A 24013-nucleotide genomic window follows, 5' to 3' on the forward strand; every position below is an offset into this window, starting at 1 on the left:
CGCGTTCACGTTGAACTCACCCTAAAATCAAGGAGAGGTAGATCGAATCTCCCCATGCGGGACAACCTCCATGGAGTAGCTAAATATAGTTACTTGAGATTTTCTTCCCAAGTCGTTTTTGAGGGGAAAATACATTTTTCTTTTTTCTTCCAATATTTGTGGCAAAATACATGGAACAAAAATCATCGGAGGCACGGGGGCTACCTATTTTTCCCCTTCAAAAGTGCACTTGTTACCAAAATGCATGTGAACGTGTCATATTCCACATTTTCCTTAAAACATGTTGTACACCTGTACAAACAATTGAATTGTCATTTTTATTTTGTTATCAATTTCTAAATCTTGAATTTCAGCGTGCACCTATCCCATGGCGTCTCATCCAAGCTCCCACATCAACCGCACAAATTCTTCTACCATGCACGTGTGCTGCTCCGGCGTCGGGTACAAGAGAGGGGAATCTTGATCCAATGCGATGCGATTCATGTCGACCCATAGCATGCACCGCTAGGCAACCGGGCCGACAACATGCACCACTAGCCGCCTCGATCCAGACCATGGGCAAAGATGCTCAGCTGGACATGTTTGTTGGCACTAGTGCATGATGCGCCAATCTCGATGTGCAAGACGTGTAGCCGTGTGTTGTGTTAATATGCTTGGCATACCGAGGGAAGGGACTCGTCGGGGGTCCAACGAACCGAGGTGGGGTCAAGGGTGGATGGATGATGTGGGTCAACTTGGCTAAAGTTTCACGGTGAGTGTCTACGTGGCCAAGTGTGCATGCATGGTGTGAATCCAGCTATGTGTGATGCACTAGACAGGCCTTTTTGGATAGGGCCCACATGAAGCGGCACCGAATTTTGAGGAAAATGAAGGAACAGGCCCCGCACTCCGTCCGCATGCCGAACTCGTTCCCTCCATTGGCTAGATCCAGCATGCGATATGGCATCGTTTCCACATAGCCCGCGTTAGGCCTTCTGCGTGCTGCTCTCGGTGTTTGACCACACCCTTCATGGGTCATACTATGAGACCACGCCAGGCCCCGTGAACCACCGCCTAGGCACAAACCGGACGTGTTACCCATTGGTAGCTAGATCCAAACCATATGCACCCTGCCGTCTAGACCCACGTGTGTAGCATCACGTAGACGTTTAGACTCATACATGACATGCAGCCTCTTGGTAGACGTTTAGACTCATGTGTTACCTCTTGGTAGCTAGATCCAAACTGGACTCACACCACTTATGCCAGTCCCCGAACCATGCATCCTCGCCATTCAGACTCATACATGGACATGTGTGCATGCATGTTGTGGGTCCAGTTGAGTGCGATGCACGAGACAGGCCTTGGTTACTAGGTCTAACATCACGTGGCATTGAGATTTGAGGCAAATGAAGGAACGTGCCCCGCACTCCTTTTATAGGCCGGACACATTCTCTGTCAATGGCTTGATCCAACATGCGATATGGCCCCGTTTGCACACAGCCTATGTGAGGGCCGATGCATGCCGCTCTCGATGCTTTACCACACCCTCTAGGGGTTGTATGATGACACCACGCCAACTCACGTGTATTTTTAGCCCCTCGCGAATTTGCATTGATTATAACGACAGCAGACGGGCATCATAGCCCTAGAGAGAACGGCGTCGAGGCCACGCCTCCTGTTGGTAGCATATAGCACATATATGGACCAAAGAGCTTAACATGGGGCACTCATCCCATTCCATGCTATCATTTCATGTGGCCGCATAAGATCTTGAACTTTCAAGGTTACAACCATAGAAATGCGGTAAATGGCCCGAATATGCGAGGGAGGGAGGGGGAGTGAGAAAGGCCACTCAATTACCTACCCCCATTATTGAAGTTTGTTTTTTATGGAAAGAAACAATTTTTTATAAATAAAGAATTTTTAGCACTTATCAATAACGATTTTATAATTTGACATTGTAAGGTGCATTTTTTCTCTCTAAAACAAAGGTGTTGTAAACGCACAAAACTCCTCCTTGAGCCTCTCAACATCACGTTCACGTTGAACTCACCCAAAAATGATTTCCCTATTTTTTACGATTTTCCTTTGTTTTTGTTTTTTAGACAACAGGATTTTCCTTTGTGTTTTTTTATTAGTAACATAGGGTTTTACTTTGTGACAGGTAAGCGGCCTGTGGGCCTGTTTGGTTGTTTCTTTATGAACTGGATCCACGGGCCGTTATTTTCTGTGCTTGACATGGATAGGGTCCGTGTCATCACCCCCATCACCCACACACCCCCTCCCCCCTCATCCCCACCCTCCCCACAAACCACCCCGCCGCCTACTCGCCTGGCCGCTCTCGATGGTTGGAGCAGAAGAGCATGGAGTGAGATTGGGAGGCTGCCAAGCACCTAGCGACTACCGGCGACTAGGTGAAGTGAGAAACCCCAACTTGTAATCTTCGACTTCTTTGTTCCTTGTTGTGTTGCCGTTTCAGGAGTTGGATATGGTTTTCAAAGTTGGAGATTAAATAGTTAGGATTTTCAATCGGAGGTTAGATGGAAGGCGATGCAGAGATTGAAGGAAGTTTTCTACATCGGTAGCTTGCTCTATATTTTTTTCCTAGGGTTTCGGTATTCCAGGGTTTTCATAACAATGAGCAAGTGCAGATGCGTAACACAATAGCAGCAAATATCAACAAACAGTTCTTTAAAAACTTAGATTTTTTTTGGCATTGCGCAGTGGTGAATCCAGGAAGAAACCAGAGGGTGGGCTCAAAACTTATAAGCTAGGCTAGTGGATTAAATTCCTTTTTAGGCCGAAATTAGGTTGGGTTTAGTAAGGCAGCCATTAACTTGTAGTCCTAGATTACAAGTCAACTAAGCATTTCTCAGAATAATATTTACTGTTGTCCTAGATTGCAAGTAAACTAAACACTACCTCAGTTGTGCTGCAGAGGAGGAGGGGCCAATGCCGCGCATCGACGCTCGGGGTGAGCCCATGCTGTCGGTCGAGGATCAAGAGAAGGACATGTCTGAACAAGCTGTGGTGCGTCGGGCACGCGCTGTGTTGCGGGGTTATGAGGAGTGGAGGGCGAGCCACCCGTGCAGTTCAAGTGTATGATTGTTGATTACTGATGCAGTACCTTTGTTGATTATACTGTATGATTGTTGCCTAGTGTGTTTACATGCATAAGCCCATTTCTTAAATTCTCATCCTTTGCTTTTCTTCATTATATTTTGTTTACACAGGTGGTGTGCATAACCTGTCAACAGGACTGCAACAGGCCCGATGCCACTTGGTCGACATTTACCATCAGGCTAGATGGGGACACTTCAGTTGTGGTATAAATAATCATGTCAATTTTTACTTGTATTGTGTTTGTTCCCCTCTACTTTGAAGATTAACAAAATGTAGGAAATAAATAGCAATTTAATTCTACATCTATAGATCGTGCCATGCTACGCATGGCACTAGTTCAGCGCCATCCCAGACAGTTTATTGCTTTTTCAAGCGAGAGGGAGCCGCACATATGATTTTGGCGTGTACAAAGGGAATTCAAGGGCGATCATCGGTGTTGAAAACTGGTGCAGGTTTGTCGAAGACTTTGACCTGCGAGAAGGCAACCTTGTCTCCTTCGATTTGACTGGAGACATTCCTATGGTGTACTACTGCAACCTGCCAAGGACATGCGATCAAAACCAAGAGCGTAATCCTCTAGAATCAGCTATCATAACAAAGGATTAATCTGACGAAGCAAGAGGAGTGTAACCTACATGACCTTTTGGCGATGAAGAAAGGTTATATAGGTGTATTCTTTGTCCACCGCTTCACCAAGTCAAACATAGCAGGAAAGACGATGGTATGTTTTTGGTGTACTAGTATTTTTTATTTTGTATGCAATTTACTTTGTTTTTTCATGGAGACAAAGATTAATGATATGCTATTGTAGCTTAAACCAGTGAATACACTGATGTGTGTTTTTGCATATCCTTTTGTTTCCCATAACTGAAGATCCTTATGAAATATATGTAGATGTAGCTGAAGATCCTTTTGTTTACTGCTCCTTCACATATTTGATAATTTTTCTTCCTATGATGGTGCATACAGAGATTACCGGCGAAAGTTGTCGATGCCCTGAAGCCCCCAGGAGATGGGGAGATACCGGGAGATGGGCTTGCTGGCATTCGGCTGTGCAAGGAAAGTTTCATGCCGGTCAAGTACCACAAGTCTGATGATGGCCGCATCATCTTCGGCAAGGGATGGAGTGATTTTGTTGACAGTGAAGAGCTCAAGGTTCATAAAGCCGTTCTTTTCAGTTTCAAGACCACCACCCGTGAAGATCTTCAGATCAAGGTGGTTATGAACATGCTGACCGAGGAGCCACAAAAGTAGCACGACAACGCAAGAGTGTCCTTTAAACTAGGTATGGTGTGAAAACTATGTTGATAGCAGTTATGCATCTATGGGGTTACGTCTTCATTTTGTCTTGACAAACGTATAGATAACCCCCACGACTATCCTATTTGGATCACATAACCCCCCCCCCCATCTTTAAAATAGGGTACTTAACCCCCTAGACTACTCTAAACCGGACAAATCATTGTTATGGTACTTGTTGTCAATTTTTTTAAAGTTCCATTTGTTGTTAATTTCTGAATTTGATGTCATTAATTTGTACAGTTCCGATAAAATACAGTAACATTCTTGTTAACTTCTGAATTTGCTGTCAAATATAAACATTACTATGACCAAACATGGCATTTCGTTATAGTTCAGTGCTCACATCATAAATCTGAAAATCAGTACAAAGCTTACACAACTTTGCATTCCAGTACGAAGCTCACACCCCTCAAACTCAGTCACTCTAATGACACTACTTGGGCACCTATGATCTCCGTCCAACTGCTCTCCAAGTATCACATATCCTCCTGCAACATTTTGTTCTGAAGCACCAACTTTTCATTCTCTTCCTTCTTGTCCCAAATATCATCAGGAAGCCTCTTGTCCCAAACAACATCAACAAGGCATCCGCCAATGCTTGGTTTATCCAACCAGTGGTAGAAGAAATTTCATGGAAGAACAAGCATCCATGAACACCTCCAATCTTGTCTTGCAAAGAAAAAGCAGAGTATCCATGTAAAACTGAAACAGAAATCAAACAAATTTGATTCAGAAGTCTGAAACTTACCAATCAACGGCTGCACTTGTGATATCTCATTCCTACATTGTTGTCGCTCCATGGAATCCAGCATGGTGTCTTCACATCGCGCTCACATCTAAAGCTCCAGCTTGCAGTCGTAGGACAGCTGCTTGTACGCGACGGAGGACCCAAACGATGGCGGCCTCGCCTCAGTGCAGAAGCCCGCAACGAGCCCTAGCTTCCATGGCGTGTAGAGGCGAGCCGAAGGAGCAGAAACTTGGCGGCGGCGGAAGAAACGAGAAGCGGCAACGACGATGACGGCGGTGGAAGAAACCATAGAAGCGACGACTGGTTTGGGTTGAACCGGCTGGGGTGTCATTTGACTGCACCCAGCAGCCTCTGTCCGATGTGGCCGGCCAGTGGGCCCAACCCAGGCACCACATATGCAAAACCACCGCTCCATACCGCTAAAGTGGGGGCTGGGGGTGATTTGTCCGGTTTGAGATAGTCTAGGGGATTAAGAACCCTGTTTTAAAGTTTTGGGTGGGGGGTTATGTGATCCAAATGGGATAGTTCTGGGGGTTATCTATACATTTTTTTCTGTCTTGGGTGATGATGACTATGAGAGGAGGACATGTTGCAGTTAGAGTAAATGCTAGGATTGGGTCCTATTCAGGACTCAAAATAGGGCTTATACAGGTGGTTGCTTTATTGGCTGCTGTTTCGCTAGCTATAATCATGAATGATGGTAATGCAAATGGAATCTTTAAGGGGTTTTTATTAATAATTTAAATCATGGAGTTAAGATGGTAGAACTACCTATGAGTGTTTGTGTTGGACATGCGGGAAGGGCATCATTTGTGTTCTTCACTCTTTGGTAATGCAAGAATAATGTGAGATTACAAAATAAATGGTATAGTGATCTTATGTATCTTGTTTATCTAATTTGCTTGTCGATCATGGGATGGTCTATATTGCAGATGAAGGTGATAAACAAAGAGGTGCTGATGTTGGGAGCAAAGAGGTGCTGATGGTCTATATGCGCAGGCTAGAGCATGTAGCAGGTTAATTGTACAGTTCATCGCAAGTGTGGAGTCACAGGGTATTGTGGTGTCGCCTACGCATCTCTCAGCTATATTTTCTATCCTTTGCCGTAGTCTTATTTTTTGGACCTTCATGTTAAGTCTGGCTGGGCTTGCTACCATGTATGATTTGTGCTGCTAGTTGATTACTTTAGTTTCTAGCTGTAGTTTGTATCAGGGGCTTGAAAGACCATGTGGTTTCTGTTAATGGAAAATCAGGGGGTGACCCTTCTTTTGATTAAAAAATATAAATTTCTCTATGCAATTAAAAAATAAATTTTCTCTATTCGAACCCAGTTGAGAACAGTATTCATTATAAATCTGAAATAATCTTTTAGTAAAAATGGCTATCGCATTCTGTATCATAGCTAGAGAAACCGAAACAAAATAAATGTCTTAAGTATAATATCTCTTGAACGCGAATCAAATTAGGCAAGACAGCTAGAATAAAGGATGATTCAACTTGCAGGAAATTTGAACTTACGACTTACTAGCAGTATAATAAAGTTTACAGACTATCAGCTAGATAAATAGAAGAAACATTTTAGTTTGATTCATTCTTCCTTCCGGACTTCCTCGACCGCCTAGATGGTTTGGCGAGATGATGGCACTGACTCTCGAACCCCTTTTGGAAGTTCACCAATCGCCTGTATACATCGTAGGTGGCATACGCGTCCCTAGAAGCATAATAGATGTTCTTCAAGGGCAAGGGCGCTTCTGCCCATATATGGTGCTCATCTTCTGTGATAGCATCCTTCATCTTGTTGTAGCTGTGGTGGACGATGGAACCAGCGTAGTCAGCCAAGCCACACTTTGGCTTAATCATCACTCACTGGATCAGGCACTCTCCACAAATTCTAGATATCCACAAAGTTTCGTACCACCATACCAACATGCTTGAGTTTTTTCTGGTCATTGTTGATGTCCACCCCAGCAAAGGTGTACTCCTCGTCGAGCAAGAAGGCGGCAAGCAGGCCGCAGTGCTCATCAGCAACGCTTATGTGGTACACGAGGACATAGATGCCAACGCATAACTGGACCACGACAGCCATCTGTGTTGGACCACCAGGCCAGGTGAACTCCACATTGAGTGCAACTATCTTTTGGTCGTCATTCTGCAGCCAGTATTTGAATCTGCGAATGCAGTACTCAACACTTCTAGCCTTGTTCGTGTACTTCACAAAAACTTCGGTATTTCCATCTGCCGTGACAGCATAATCTTTCATGAATGCCATGCCGAAAGACTGTAATTGATTAAACCAGCATAAGACATGAATCATGACAATAACATGATAACAATAAGTCGAGATGAAAGATAGTATAGTAATTCTCGCACTATTGAAAGTTTATGTAAACAAGTGCATGAACAAATTAAACTAAACATGTACTCCCTCTATAAAGAAATCACTAAAGTAGTGAGCCAAAAGTTGTTATATTTCCTTGCAGAGGGAGTATATGCGAATTAACAATCAAAATTTACGCTCTTGAAATATTTATCTAAACAACTACATCAACAATCAAGAATAAACATGTATCTATGAATTTACGCCCATGCAGATGAATCTATGTGTACAAACTAAAGAAGCATGAGAAAAACAATAAATTGACAAGACAACGGACTAGATGTTGCATGCAGATGAATCTTTGTGCAAAATTCTCATAAGGCAACGGACTACATGTTGAAGGCAGTTGAATCTGTGCGCACAAAATAAAGAAGCAGGAGAACAAGAAATTGACAAGAAGAAGGCCATCGTATGTGCTGCTACTTGAGAACTAGTAACAAAATTGACAGGAAGGAGAACTCACCGTTGCAGAAGCCAGATTGTTGGGAGAGTGGGCGACGCAGAGGAAGAGGGAATCGAGAGGACACAAAGGCAGAGGAACCGTTTTTGGAGAGTCGTGGCAGTGAGGACGAAGCGCCCTCGCGCATGCCCGTCCTAAATAATTGGGACGGGGCTCGTCCCGCCTGTTGGAGTCCTCTCGCCTGTTGGAGTCCTCGCTTTACTTTCTCATGTTCTCATTTAAAATGGGCTCATCCCATTATAATAGGCCCGTATAAGAAAGCACAAGAATCCCAAACGCTTCACGGTTGAGATTAACTTGCTAAAAAAAATTCTCAAAAAAAACTTGCTAAAAAACATTACGTGATCTAAAACTACCTCTCCATGAGATCCCAAATTCCCAATATTTCCTTGTGGTCGGTTGTCAGAGAATCCCCTATAAATACAAAGCTTTTCACAGCATAGATTGTATACTCCACCCCACGCCTCCCACCCCACGCCTCCAACCCCACGCCTCCCATACCTAGCCTTTCATGACTACACTGAATTACCACCCCACACCGCCCAAAGTAGCTCCCAGGTCGGTGAAACCGACGGAGCCATCATCTTCAAAGCATGCGTCAGTGAATCCTGAGATGAAAGAGAAGGGCACGTCAGAGAAGCCAATGAAAGAGAAGGGCATGTCGGAGAAGCTGGCGAAGCAAAAGATAAAAGCGAACGGCAATGGAGCCAGTCGCCATCAAGAGAATCCTTCGGTAACGATCGAGATCCTTGTATTCTGCATACTCCCTCCTTCCCAAGTCTGCATGCAATCCCATAATTTACGGTGCACTTCCTTTTTATCTCGTTAGTTACAGCCATAACGAACTATCCCTATTTTACCAAAGGTAGATGGGTGTGTCCAGAAAGAAAAAAAAGGATAAAAAAAGGCTTGCACGAATCTTAGCATAAAATCAATGACATAGGACTTAGATGTGCAATAAAATCAGGGTTATCGTCTCTGTTTATATGCCTTCAAATTTGGAAATTGGTAATTTTTTGGCATAGGCTTTCTAAATGAGTTCTTAATCTCTAGTGATTGAAACTGTTGGTGATTCCCCTTAATTTTGCATGGTCTTTACTAATTGATCTTTTTGAATCTGATGGGAACTAAGGAGTATGTGCTCTTGAATGCTTGTAATGCAAATGCTACATTCCTTTTTTGAGATTATCTATAAACTATTGATCTTCTGATCATGTATGCAATTATTTTCATAAGCGTGACGCTTGAAAATTTAGTAGTGTACATAGACCAAAGTCTGCTCTTTCTACTAAAAATCTATACTATTATCAGTCAATTTGCCGACAGAGATAGCTTGTTTTTCTATGTCTGGTATTCATTATATGTCCCAGAAGCTCTATGATTTCATGCAATACTGTAGAGCACAATTTTGATATTGGCATAGATTAGATCTAGTCGGTTCTATGTGTGTTTAAATGAATACCATACAGAATCTAATCACACTATTTGTATATTCAGGGAACTTAGGTTGCTTCTGTGCCGCAATACGAGAAGTTCATAAAAGATTTAAACACATAGCAACTGACGTACATCAAGTTGATTGGAATGGGTGAACTTCTCAAGACTCCTAGCATGAGAATGAGACGTCTACTGTTCCAGGCCATCGCTTATTCATATGATACAGAGCAGGATGCCTTTATAATTAATGGGAGACCATGTAGGATCACACTAAAAGATGTGGAGCATATAACAGGCCTGCCCTGCATGGGGAAGAATCACGTCTCTTCAAATCACAATGATACTTTGGAGTTGTGGAAGGAACTGAAAGACCACAATGACACAGAAGTAACTTTGAAAGGATTGCTAGCCAAGATGAAAGGCGACAGCACACCTAATTTTGTCAGGCCATTTGTCTTGTACACCATAGGCAAATATGTATGCCCGACAACACAGTAGTATGTGGACAACAAATACCTTGGGATTGTTAGAAACGTTGAGATAATAAAGAGCACCAATTTTGGACAGCTTACGCTTGACCATCTTATGGCTAGCGTCAGGAAATTTGTAAATGGTGGAGCAAATCTGGAGGGCAACCTACCACTGCTGCAGGTAATACAATCATTATTAACATACCATACATTTAATTTTATGGAAAATTGTCTAAGCTGTTTTTGTTGTAATGCAGACGTGGTACTACGAGAAGTGGAGGGTGCACCAATTGGACTCTACCATCTCGTATGCATCAAGGTTAAGGCCGCTGAGGCAAAACTGGAGTGACGAGAAGGCACAGAAGGTTGACAACATAATCAACAAAAAATATATAGGGGTTGGAGAGGTAAAGTGCTTGTACTGTGTGCCTGGATTATGTACCATATGTTTTGAATGATACTAACGACACTAACATGCAGTATGTCGATGACCTGCTGCCACCTTTCAATCCGCCACCAGTTGGGACGCCGGTCAAACCAAAGAATGACGGTCAGGTAAATGATGAACATCACGCACAAATATATACTGTAATTTTGCAAGTACAATCGAAGTCATATGCTCCTAACTGCTTGTAATTTGCAGGATAAGGCACTCATGGGCCGTGTATTGGCTGATTTGAAAGAAGTTGTCTCCATTGTGCGGGAGGCCAGTGCACAACAATTTGATAGGATGTGCACCCTTGAAAAAAATGGACGTGTGCCTTAGGCGTACCCTTGCGAACGGCAGATGCATGGACGACCTCATCACAGAATTCAATGTAAGTATACCATTATGAGTCTCTATAAATAATTTTACTATCAATACTCTCCACACTAACACATTTTTTTAAAGAACCACCGCTATGGAATATTTGATGCTGATCACCTAGGAGTCGAGGACATATGGCTATCTGACCTGGGAGTATCTGCGGACCCAGTGGAGGTCCCAGGAGAGAATACTACTCACCAGCAAAAACAAAAAGATGACACGGAGGTCATTGCCAAAGGCATTTGTGCTAAGGGAATACAAACAGATTACATGGATGCCCCCAAGAAGAACGTAGCTGAATATTTGCAGCCTGCTCCTAGTTTGCAATCGTGAAAGTATTCAAAAACCAAGATTAGCCTTGAAGCTTTCATGGTGACACACATTTTACATCTAACTGATTTTGTTTTAAGTTAACACAGATTCATAGCTAACATATGATCTTCCACGTTCAAGATGAAGAAGACAGAGTTGTTGCTGCAGCTTGCAAGGAGAGTCTCAAGAATGTTTCACAGCTTTATAAAGAGGTGGATGCATCGCAGGGTGCTCCGAGTTTGGATTCGCGAAAGCATTCCAAAGCCACCACAAGCCTTGAAGCTTTCCTGGTGATGCACATTTTACAGTTAATTGTTTTTTTATTTCGGGCAGATTGCAAGCTAACAAGTGCTTTATTTCGAATCACAGGATCCTCTGAATTTGAGGCACAATGAGAATGTGCGAAAGGATGAAGAAAGAAGAAATCAAGATGATGAAGATGTCAGTATTGAGGTGGGTGGAGAGGCAGGTACCAAAAGCAACCACCGGTCTGCCAAGGCTAAGGGAATAAGGGAGCCGGAAGTGCCCCATGTCTTCCGAGTTGATGAGGACAACTATGATGATTCTTTAGCAAAGCAGCGACAAGATAGTGTGGTTGATTCCATGCTACCAACTCGTGCGAGAAGCCAGAAAAGAGTGGCATCTTCATTATTGTGCAATGAAAATTTTGTTCCGTACGATGGTGATAAGAAGAGAAAGAAAAACAGGACTCCATCGGAGTCTACCAACGATTCCAAGGACACAAAGAATACAAAGAGGAAAAACCATGCAAGCAATTTAAAAGATACAGACACAGGTGCTTCGACGCTAGAGACCAACCTTGACAAGTTTCGACAGATTTACGTGGCCGAAATTATCAACACCTCAGATCTTGATAAACAATTGGTGGTAATTGATGACATTGTTATGCTACAGAAGCATTTGCAATGCCTCACCATGACAGATGTAGCAAAGATGACAAATGGTTGGGTGACAAAGTAAGATATTTGCCCAAATTAGTTTATCAATTTTCTTTTGCACAGTACAATTAACTTGAATTTTTTTTGAATGCCACAATTAACTTGAATTTTGTTTTAGTTGGTTGATGCTGTGATTCAGATCATGCGTCATGATCATCCTAATGACATAAGGGATGGGCAGCTGGTTTACATTGAGAGGGTGGCCGGCGTCGCTATGCTCGAAAGAGATGGTAAGGTAGAGAACTGCCACGAGGCGGCTTTGGCGGGCAGTCATGGAACAACAAAAGGAGACAACTACCTCAGACATGACCTGGTACCATCTCACCATGACATAAACACATTTATTTTTCTAATTATTATGCATGTTGATGTAATCATCTTTGTTGTGCAGATTTTTCTGCCTACGAACATGGCAAACACCCACTGGTTCCTTGGGGTCGTAAACCCCAGAAGGAGGGAGATTCAGATTCTTGATTCACTTTTCGGCTACCTAGAACACACACAAGTGGTTCACATGGTGAGATTTTAAACGTCTTTCAATATAACACAGGATTTAGCATCATACCTAGCCATGAACCGTGAGCAACTTCTCATACCATGGACTTTGGCAGATACATGGGGTGGAAGCACATCTGAGAGCATCGCTACGAATCAATGGACCACAAAGCCATGAATGGCAAGACATTAACGTGACCCAATGGACAGTAAAGCATGTGCCTGTGCCAAGACAAGATGACAAGTCAGTCAACAGTATTAGCTTCTAATTATGTTTTTCATTGTTAATACGTGAAATGTTGCTAACAGAATTAATTGTTGTAGTTCTTGTTGTGCACTCTACATGTTGAAGAACATCGAATTCTTTACGAGAGAAGATCTTACACTGCATTATGACCAAGTACGCAGAGTAACACCTAAAATTCTGTCAATTTTGTAAACATATGGAACGATACTAACATATCCTCCCACACAAGCATACATCGACAATTATAGAAGAGAGCTGCCTATTGTCCTTCTTAATTCGCCCTACAACAAATTGAAGTCCATGAAAAGGCTGAAGACATACAATGCTAGCCTATCGGATGCAGTTGCGATTGAAGATCATGAAGATGCAAGCATTTAGTCCAGTAGTGGTCCATTCTTAGATATGGAGTCTACATTTGATTATGAAGTAGTAGAGTAGGGTGTGGTTTGGTTTTAGTCCCGAAGAAGGTTCCCTAGCCATGTTCTTAGTCCAGTGCGGATTAATCAAGTTGTAATACTTCACAGTACTGGTTCCAAATACTATTCTTGAAATAAATTTGGTCTGCATGGGAGACACTGAAACATATATTTGCTTTTTACAAGAAGAAAATTTGAAGCTTAGGAAGGTTAACTGAATTCTTAAATTTATATTTAAGTTTCGTTGGAGTCTGGACAAGATTCAGAACAATTACGTTGCTAGTTAGAAGTTTCAGAATTTTTTGAACATCGCTAGTTAGAAGTTCCAGAAAAATTTCAGCGAGTTCTGAAATATTTTGGCCAAATTGAGTGAGGCTGAAATATTTTGGCCGAAAGGCAAATATTGCAGTGAGTGCTGAAATGAATGAAATTCAGTTATTTCATCGAAATCTCACCGAAGCAAAAACCATGGTGTCGTGCCATCTTGAGCAGCACCAGACATGATTCAGTATTATCAACAAAATTTGGTCTCACATATACGAGGAAAAAAGGTATGAGCATGGATGGGCAATAAAATAGCTTCACAAGAGAGAGGAAAATACTTCACGTGTGAACACTCAATCTTAGTTGACTTTAGAACCAGTTTTCATCCTAAAAGAGGTCCAGTGATTTACTTATAACCAATAATAAAAGCGGTCCAGTTCTTTTGGCTGATTTTCAAAGAAACGGGAACTATATCTTTTTGACGATTGTGATTCTCAGGAGACCTAAGTGTTGTTACGCAACTTACCTTAGTTTTTTTACACCATAACTTACCTTTTCTAAACTCTCCATGCCCCCCCTAATATTCAACCAGGTGGGTCCCCTCCCTTGATTTCCTCCAACCAAAGAAATCTATACATGGATATATGACCGGGTTGTTACAGTCCCTATAAATAGAGATCCTTTGAAACCTCATAGATCATAGTTCGTCCTTCTGCACCGCCCAAAGCAGCAAGACCGAAGGACGGAGCAACCCAGGAATCCAGCAAGAACGAACGACGGAGCCAAACATGAATCCTCAGGTAACTCCCCATGATCTCCTGCTGCAGCCGCTGCTATTTTTCATGCCACGATCTTAATCCCATGATCTCTTGCTGCAACCCCACTCGTTGTTTGCACATTCATGTAACTCAGCATGTTTTTGAACAAATTAAGTTGGGGGCGTTAGGGGAGGGCGCTAGGATTTGTTTCCTACCAGATTGGCAGTTCATTGATTAATTCCAGGCTAAATCTTAGGTTCTGATCTTGTCGATGCCAATTAGTGCAGCGGGCCCTTGCCTTCTTTTTTCCTTCCGTACGAGTTAAGGAAGGCATCGATGGCCCATGTTTTAATTCCATACTACTGACCATGATTAGCACCTAGAGTTGAGGAGACCACGATTGGATAGTTTTTTATTTTCGAATCTTGATTTTATTTCAGATAAGCGTCTTGCAATGGAGATTACCTTATATGACTGTTCAAACGTAACCAAGCTGAATCTAATGCTAGTATTTGCACATTCATGGAACTCAGCTTGCTTGTAAACAAATTACCTCATGAAGTAGTGTAGAGCACAATTTTTATGTTGGTATATATAAGTTGTATTCGTCTGTATAAGTGTTTAAATTGTATACCATGCTGAATCTAATCACACTTTCACATCCATTGAACCCAGGATGCTTCTTTGCCGCCATATGAGGAGTTCATAAACGGATTAAACACGCAACAAAGGATGTACATCCAGTTGATAGGATTGGGTGGACTTCTCAAGACACCTAGCATCAAAATTAGACGTGTACTGTGCATGGCCATCGCTAATTCATATGATGCAGAGCAGGATGCCTTTATCATCAACGGGAGACCATGTAGGATCACACTAGAAGATGTAGCGCATATAACAGGCATGCCCTGCCATGGGAAGAAGCATGTCCCTTCAAATCTTGATGATAATATGGAGTTGTGGAAGAAACTGAAAGACCGTAATGACACCAAAATAACTTTCAAAGGATTGCTAGCCAAGATGAAAGGCGACACCACACCGAATTTTGTCAGGCCATTTATCTTGTACACCATAGGCAAATATGTATGCCGAACAAAAGAGGAGTATGTGGATAATGAATATATTGGGATTGTTAGAAAGGTTGAGACGATAAAGGGCACAAATCTTGGACAGCTAACGCTTGACTATCTTATGGATAGCGTGAAGATTTTTGTAAATGGTGAGGCAATTCTGGAGGGGAATCTACCACTATTGCAGGTAATTCGTAGTAGTACAATTATCACTTACCTAACATACATTACATGATGTACGAGAATATTTGTAAACTGCTTTTGTTGTCATGCATACATGGTACTACGAGAAGTTTAGAGTGCACCAATTGGACTCTAGCATCTCGTATGAATCAAGGTTAAGGCCGCTGATCCAGAACTGGAGCGAGGAGAAGGCAAAAACGGTTGGCAATATAATCCAGAATAATTATCTGGAAGTTGGAGAGGTAAAATGTCAGCACATTGCCTGGATTATGTAACATGTATATTTTCTAAATCATACTAACGACACTAAACTGCAGTATGTTGAGGACCTGATGAGGCCTTTCATTCCAGCACGAGATGGTACGCTGGCCAAACCGAAGACTGGCGCTCAGGTAAATGAGTTACATCAGACACAAATATATATTGTAACATTGCAACTAGTATGAAGTTATATGATTCTAACTGTTTCAAAGTCTCAGATTAAGGTACTCGTCGGACGTGTATTAACTGATTTGCAAGAAGTTGCCTCCCTCGTGTGGGAGACTGGTGCAGAACAAGTTGATAGGATGTGCACCCTTGAAAAGAAAATGGATGAGTGCCTTAGGCGTACCCATACAAATGGCAAGCTCACAGAGGACCTCATCAAAGAATTGAACGTAAGCCTAGAATTATGAGATTAGTACATATAATTAGAAATTTACGTGTACAAGGTTTTTTCTAAATTAGTTTACTATGAAAACACCCCAGACTAACATGTATTTTTTAAAGACAAAACACGATAGAATATTTTCAGGACTGGAGGACATACATCTTTCTGACCTCAGGGCACCTTCACACCCAATGGAAGCCTCTATTGAGAATGTTGAGCAGGCTTCTGACCACGGGAAAAATGATGGCATGAAGGTCGCTGCTAAGCACCATTGTAAGCAGGGAATAAAAAATGATGACATGGAGCCCCCAATGAAGAACCTTGATGAAGAGTTTGACGTACGCATGTTAACTTAATTATGAAACAATTATTCATGTTTCAGAAATAACATGTGATCTTCCACGTACAGGATGAATCATTAGAAAGAGCTGAAATAAAACTCAAATATGATCTCAGTGGTATTCATAAGCTTTTGAAAGAGGTGGATGATATCCAGGGTGCTCCTAGTTTGGATAAGCAAATGCATTCCAAAGCCACCACAAGCCTTGAAGATATCCAGGTAATGCACATGTTACCTATAATTGAGCAAGAATCTGCTAAACCTTAACACGTGGTTTATTTCGTATGACAGAATCCGTTCAACAAACAGAGTAAGCAGCACTCTGTGAAGGCTACGGGATCGCAAGAGCCTGAAGAGCCCCGTGCCTTCGCAGATGATGACAGCCATGATGAATCCTTTCGAAAGCAGCAACAAGTAAGTGTGGTTGAATCGACGCCACCAAATCATGGGGGCGAAAAGAAAAGTGCGGTATTGCAATTATTTAAGAATGACGAGTATGCTTGCGATACTGAGAAGAAGAAAAAAGGAAAAACAAGACTCCATCAGAGTCTACAAATGATTCCGAGGACACAAACAATAAAAAGAGGAAAATCGGCTCTAGCAACTTAAAAAAGAGGTCAGAAGTTACTTAAACCCAGAGGGACCAGCTAGATGTGGTTTGACAGGATTTCGTGGCGTCACTGATCAACAGTACAAATCATGAAAAACAAATGGTCTTAGTTGATGACATTGTCGTGCTATCGAAGCATTTGCAATGCCTCACCCAAAAAGATAGATCTAAAGATGCTGTATGGTTGGGTGACGAAGTAAGATATTTCACAAATTAGTTTATGTAGTTTCATTTTTGTACAATACAATTAACTTGATTATTGTTGTAGGTGGTTGATGCTGCGATCCAGCTCATGCGTCATGATGACCCAATTGATACAAGGGGCGTCCAACTGGTTTACATTGAGAGGGTGGCCGGCGTCGCTAAGCTCAAAAGAGATGGTAGGATAGAGGAGTGCTACGAGGACGCTTTGGCAGGCATTCCTGGAACAACACAAGGCACCAGCTACCTGAAACATGATATGGTATTTTAACCTGACGTAGAACAGATTTTTTTATTACTATACACGTTGATCTAATTATCTGTGCACTCCAGGTTTTCCTACCTACGAACAGCCAAAACGTCCACTGGTTACTTGTGGTCGTAAACCCCAGAAGGAAGGAGATTCAGGTTCTTGATTCACTTTTCCACTGCATGGTACCCAAAGAAGTACATAACGTGGTGAGAATTTCAACATATTTAATTATAACAAAGGATTTGACATCGTATGTAAATGTTAGTCGTAGGCAACTTCTCATCCCATTGGCCTTGCAGGTACGTGGGATGGAAGCACATCTGAGAGCAGCAAGGCGAGTCAATGGGATAAAAAGCAATACATGGGAAGACATTAATGTGACGCAATGGCCAGTATAGAACATTAATGTGCCAAAATCCGATGAAACGTTAGTCAAAAATATTGGCTTTTGTTTTTGTTTTAGATTGTTAATATCTGAAATACTGATCTAACAACATAAAATGTTGCAGTTCTTGTTGTGCAATGTACATGCTGAAGAACATTGAATTATTTATGGGACTAAAACTGAGGAAGCAATATGATGAAGTACGTAGAGTAACACCTAAAATTATGTCATTTTCTGAAACTTATGAAACGATACTAGCATATCCTTGCATGCAGGCCTACATCGAGAAATTCAGAAAAGAGCTACTTGTTGTGCTTGTCGATTCACCCTACAACAAAATGAAATACAGGAATAGGTTCAAGCAGTATCATGCTAGGCTATCGGATGCAGCTGCGGTTGAAGACGACGAAGATGCAAGCAATTAGTCCAGTAGTGTGGAGTGTACACTTGGCCATAAAGCGATAGAGTAGGGTGTGGTTGGGTTTTAGTCCCGAAGAAGGTTTCCTAGCCGTGTTCTTAGTCCATTGCACACAAGTCAAGTTGTAAAACTTCAATAATGTTGGTTACAATATTTTGCTTGAAATAAATTTGGTCTCTACGGGATCTCGTAGAAATCTATATTTGCTTTTTACTACCATGTGACAGTAATGGTGCCTGGGGCAACCCTAGAAGAATAATAGATTATGATATGTCTATTTTCATACGAGAAAAAAAGGTACGAGTATGAGCATAATCTCACAACAGAAAGATAATGCCTAATTCAACACGCAATCCCAGCCATGTCTCGTAGGCAGACCGCAAAGCCAAAAATTAGAGCATAGGATAACAAGAGTAAAGCATGTACCATAGGGGGCCTCTGCAGGTGCTGTAACGTTGAATTGAAGCGATCACCTTCAGGAGCACAGTAGTGTGGCCATGGTACATCCATCCTGCCTCAGGGAATCACATAGCATGTTCTGTCATAGCCCTGCAAAATAGAGGAAAAATTACTACTTGTACTAACCTTGTCAAGTGTGTGCATGTAACAAATGTTGGACATAACTAAACACGGAAGAATGAAATGCAACATATGAAAGAATCGAACGCTCATTCCTTTCTCTCTGCTTTTTGCGGGGATCATTACTCTCCCTTTAACAAGGCTAAAACATCATAATAAGAATTAACAGCAATCTTCAAAAGGTGGATATCCCATGTGAATCTAATTTTTCTTATAAAGCAAATGCCAAGTCTGTTGATCCCAGTCTAGCAATTGCACAAGAAGAAGCGAGCATCATAAATATTGAGCAACATAAGCTATGAATTGTTTATAATACATTCCAAAGTTAATAGCTTATCATCTCTATTGATCTCCAAATCTCACCTATCAGCTAAATTGAAAGAATACATGTTGAATGCAACGATTGAACGTTCGTAGATCATGCAGTCGGGGCTGGACGAATGGGGCTGGCCGTCGAGGCTGGCGGCCGGCTTCATCTAGTCCCGCAGAACATGATCCATACCCAACCACCTTGCCATCGGACGAGATGCATGGCCAGATCAAAGCTGCAGCCATGGCTGAGAAATGATATGTAGAGGACATAAACAACCAATTGGGGTGTGGGAAAGAGGTTGCCTATAACCTTGTGGCTATAGGCACCCGCATGGAGGACTGGGAGGTCGGATGGCGCCGACTCTTCGCCAGCGGCCGCCGCAGGGAGGGCAGTGGGCCTCCTCTCGTGTTCGTTGAAAAGGTGGTGCGAGATCGCGAGGGAATTGGGGTGGAGGAAGGGAGAGACCGCGACGCGCGGCTAGATCCTGCCGGCGAGGAGGGAGGGAGGGGCCGCGACGAGCGGCTAGATCCTGCCGACGAGGATTAAAACCCTAGCGGCGGCGAGGAATAAACCCTAGCGAACGGGATAAAAATCGAACCGAAAATAGCCTTGAAATTTGTACCGAGAAAACCCTCAAAATATTTGGAAGGGAAATCAGATCAGTTCAAAATATTTTTTCTCTCGAAAATGCCCCTCGAGGTCTGATATAATACACGTGACATCAACGTATTGCATCGGATCTGGATCGTCGACTTCGCTCCGACGGACGGTCCATATCGTCCGGATGGACTGTAAAATGACTCTACCAAATAGCTGCTTGAGGCAGAACATGGTGGCGCTGTAATCCTGAGACCTGAAGACCTTGGTGATGAAGGTGCCCTTGGGGGCGAGGAACGCGGTGGCCAGGCGGACGGCGTCGATGACGAGCGCGGACTGCGCGGTGGCCTCCTGCGCCCACGCGCCGCCGACGTTGGGCGAGCCGTCGTGGAGGACGACGTCGAAGGCGGCGACCCCCTTGGAGTCCATGAGCCTCCGCACGGCGGAGCGGCATCTGGTGGTGGTGATGTCCTCCATGAGCGAGTGCGCGTCGCCGACGGGGCGGATGGGCACAAGGTCGACGCCGCCGATGAAGGCGTGGGCGGGGGCGCGGGCGACGGCCACCTGCATCCAGCCCCCCCGGCACCGTGCAGAGGTCGAGCACGGCGCGCGCCGGCGGGAGGAACCGGAAGCGGTCGTCGAGCTGCAGCTTGAAGGCCGCGCGGCTCCGGTAGCCCTGCTCCTTGGCGAGGTGGTAGTACTCGTCCTGCCGCAGCGCCGCTGCTTCCCCTTCGCCTTGCCCATCGCCGCCGCCGCTGCCGCCGTGTTCGATTCCTTCTGATACTTTTATCCAAAAGAAAAGCGTGATTTATATGGGCCTGGCCAATTTTGCTACGCCGGGCTCATCGTGTCGGCCCAGTGAGAGACACGGAAATACTAGTAAAAAGTTCGCTCATTGGAGTCCGTCCGAGTCACGTTCATGCAGGACCGGCCTTCCAAATTCGGACTGAGTTGTTATATATGTGCGCCGGCGTGCCAAGGTTACGAGCTCAATCAAGTATATGGCTACTATGGCGTCATCGACTCCCGGCGCCGTGGTCAGAACTCCCGCCGGACGTACTACACCTCGTCATCGACCGCCTAATATCCTCCCCTCCACGGAGAGGCTTCTTCTCCTCGGCGTGGTCGCTAGTCCGACGGCTCCTTGGTTTCTCCGATGACTAAAACAAGGTGCGAAGCTACCGTCGTCGTTGGGTCTTTGCTGGTCTAGCTCGCTTCCGTGCGGTGTGCCGTTCATGGCATCTGGCTATGCGCCTGCACCTTTCGGCTTCACGGCAGCTACCTTGGATTGTCATGTCAGACGGCTCGTTCTACACACCTTCGGACGCTGTTTGCACCTCGCCGCCCCGGCTCCCCACGTTGCCCGGCAACACAACATGCATTGGCTCCACCGACGATTGGATCGCCCTCGACTTCACCGACGCCAAGAATATGCATAGCTACTCCTTGCACAATCCGTTTGCTGGCACCACCGTGCCGCTCCCCGAGTTGGATGCTATCATCGGTGATGTTTCCGAGCTTTTCATGGTCCGTAGTGCTTCTAAGGTCAACACCTTCTGACATCATCGCTGTCATGACCAATAACTGCAATCACCCTCTCATCTTAATCCAGACGGGGAAGGGTGTGTGGTTGCCTAAGCCACAAACTGCCCCCTTCATCTACATCGTTGACATTGCTTTTCTTGGAGATAAATTATATGGAATCACGGAGGCGGAGGACCTTGTCTCCCTCGGTATAGATTTTGATAGCGATGGTATACCCGCCGTTACTAGTATCGAACGCCTCATTAGACACCCACCGGGTTATTATCATTTCGGCGTGTGGAGTGATGATGATGATGACTTTGAGTCCGGAATCAATGATGTGGGCAATAAGGACAAGGTCATGAATATTAATGAAGCCCATATCGAGGTACCAAGCAATGAAGATCCCGAGGAGCACGCCTTAGATGAACTTCGGAAGAAAACCGGCGATGGCATGATTCTTGAAGGCGCAACATGTTGGTTAGATGATGAGGTGCCATATGAACCTAAGGATATGGTCACTCTCAATCTGCACTTGGTTAAGTCACGTGGGAAACTGCTAATGGTGAAGCGACAATTGCATTGGCCTTCTTACAGTATCAACTTCACCCGCAAGGTGGAGGTTTACGAGGCGGATGTCAATGGAGGCGCACACTGGGTGCCGATTTCAGGTGGGCTGGGTAGTCAAGCGCTTTTCATCAGCAGATTCTTCTGCTAGTCCATTTCTACTCGTGAAGACGTGGACCAAGATGCTCTTCATTTTATTGACACGGGTGAGAAATATGATATGAAATCCCAAAGTCTGAGCCCCACCTGGAAGGAGATTGACTACCATGGGTCAACGTGGATATTTTCTCCCGAGCTAGTGGTTTAATATCTTTGTAACAATATATGATTAGTTAGAACGGTTCTGCCAACATATTTTCTCCAAATCAGTGGTTTAATAATTTACTATGTAATAGTTTAAGGTATAAGATCAAGTTTTGTTTGGGTGTAAGTTCAAATTTTAATTTGTGTGAGAAAGGTTCACAAGGCTGTTATGCTTTTAGTATGATAATCCCTCTGACACTTATTTTGAGACAGAGGGAGTAGTATATAACAAAAGGGCATCCTCTACCGACCTACTGCAAAAAGGACCGATTCGCGAGGCTACAAAAACGTCTTATATTTTGAGACAGGGATAATAGCTTTGTAAAGTTCGAATTCTTCCTTTAGTTTCCTAGAAATTGAACCGTTGTATGTGAATTCATTGCATTATAGAACATGACATATAAGTGGCTTGCTTCCAACTTAGGTCCATCCTACCAGACCTTTAGTCATCGTTTCCTTGTGTGAATTAGCAAAGAGACAATACTTTTTTCTAATTCTCCGCCACCAGTTTTCAAAATCCCGAGTGAACCAAAAAATAGTAGAAAATCACACCCAACTAAGAATTAGCAAAAGCTGGGTTCATTCAACATGATACTTGCTCTGTTTTTCCCCTTATCTGACGCATGCAACCCACCAAGTGTAGTGGCAAGGCTGGCGCCTGGCGGCACAATAAAATTATTACAGTACTAGATTATGATGATGAAAATCAGTAGTAAGGTGATCAAACTGACTGCATCTTTGTTGGATTGCTCTTAATTAAATGTCTTGCCATCTGTCGCACTGTCAGAACCATTCACAAATGCATAGCAAGTCTAGGCTAAACCTGCTGCTGGAAGCAAGGTAGTGACCGTCTCAATGCAAGCTAGTGACTGTCGCCAAAAAAAAAAGAGCTTACTGTCACAATGCAAGTAAATGTTGTGTCAAAAATCAATACAGGCCACCACATTTGCATACCGTCGCTTTGGTTTATTTGCTCGTGTGGGTGTTGATCTGGTCCATAAGTGATAAGCATTTCTTCAGACACCTATAGACCAGAAGATGCAACGGACTATTGGCACAAGAAAACGTATACAAAACTGCACGGTTTCTTTTCTGAAACACATAAAGGTTATGCAGAATATTAAGTGATCTAACCATGATTTATTTTACTGCAAATAACTAAGAAACAACCGTCATGCTATGCAACATAAATGACATTTAACAGGGAAATGAAGAGCAACAGATCCTCAACCAATCACGGTAGCGCTCAAATAGGTGCCCGTGCGTTGCCCCAACATACTCCTCCATCGATGCTTCTCCCTTAATTTATTTATTTTATGTTCTAAGCGCCCAAAAAAGTGCCCGTCCATTGTAAATGCCCTAACCAGTCACGCTTGCTCTCCCGACACACTTTTGAACGGGTCAACATATTCACGTCGCATACCCTTTCTCTCATGGTATTTGGAACCTGGTCCTTGGGAACTACAACTTCGACATCGGCAGCCCAACCGACTTTGCCTACCTCGTCACATTTTATTAAGGGAAATGTTGCTAATTTATTTAGAGTCCGCAGCCCCCTCGGCAGTTACATCCGAGCGTATACACTCTGGAGGAACATGGAGCCAAATTTTACATAAAGAGTTACAACAACCATTCCTAGCCAAGATGTGTTGGCTCCTGCCTTGTCTTGGTTTTATGCATAAACTCTCTTTCACTCTAATATATTGCACGACAGAGCTCCTGCCTTTCCTGAAGAAAAGAAGACAGTATCCTACCAAGCATCATCTGTCGGTGTCCATTGACTTCATTGGCTGAGAGTGAGTCAAGTCAGTGTATCCTAAAGCTTCACATGACATAAGGGCATCTCCAACGCTGACCGGTGCA

The 24013-nt window shown here is 43.5% G+C and overlaps 1 pseudogene; it reads right to left on the reverse strand.

The window, feature by feature from the left end:
- The window catches only part of LOC123143213 (pre-rRNA 2'-O-ribose RNA methyltransferase-like), a 101964-nt pseudogene extending 81464 nt beyond the window's left edge, over nucleotides 1–20500 (reverse strand).
- Nucleotides 20501–24013: the final 3513 nt, after the last annotated feature.

This window comes from Triticum aestivum, chromosome 1B (assembly GCF_018294505.1).
Source record: "Triticum aestivum cultivar Chinese Spring chromosome 1B, IWGSC CS RefSeq v2.1, whole genome shotgun sequence".
NCBI classification, from domain to species: domain Eukaryota; kingdom Viridiplantae; phylum Streptophyta; class Magnoliopsida; order Poales; family Poaceae; genus Triticum; species Triticum aestivum.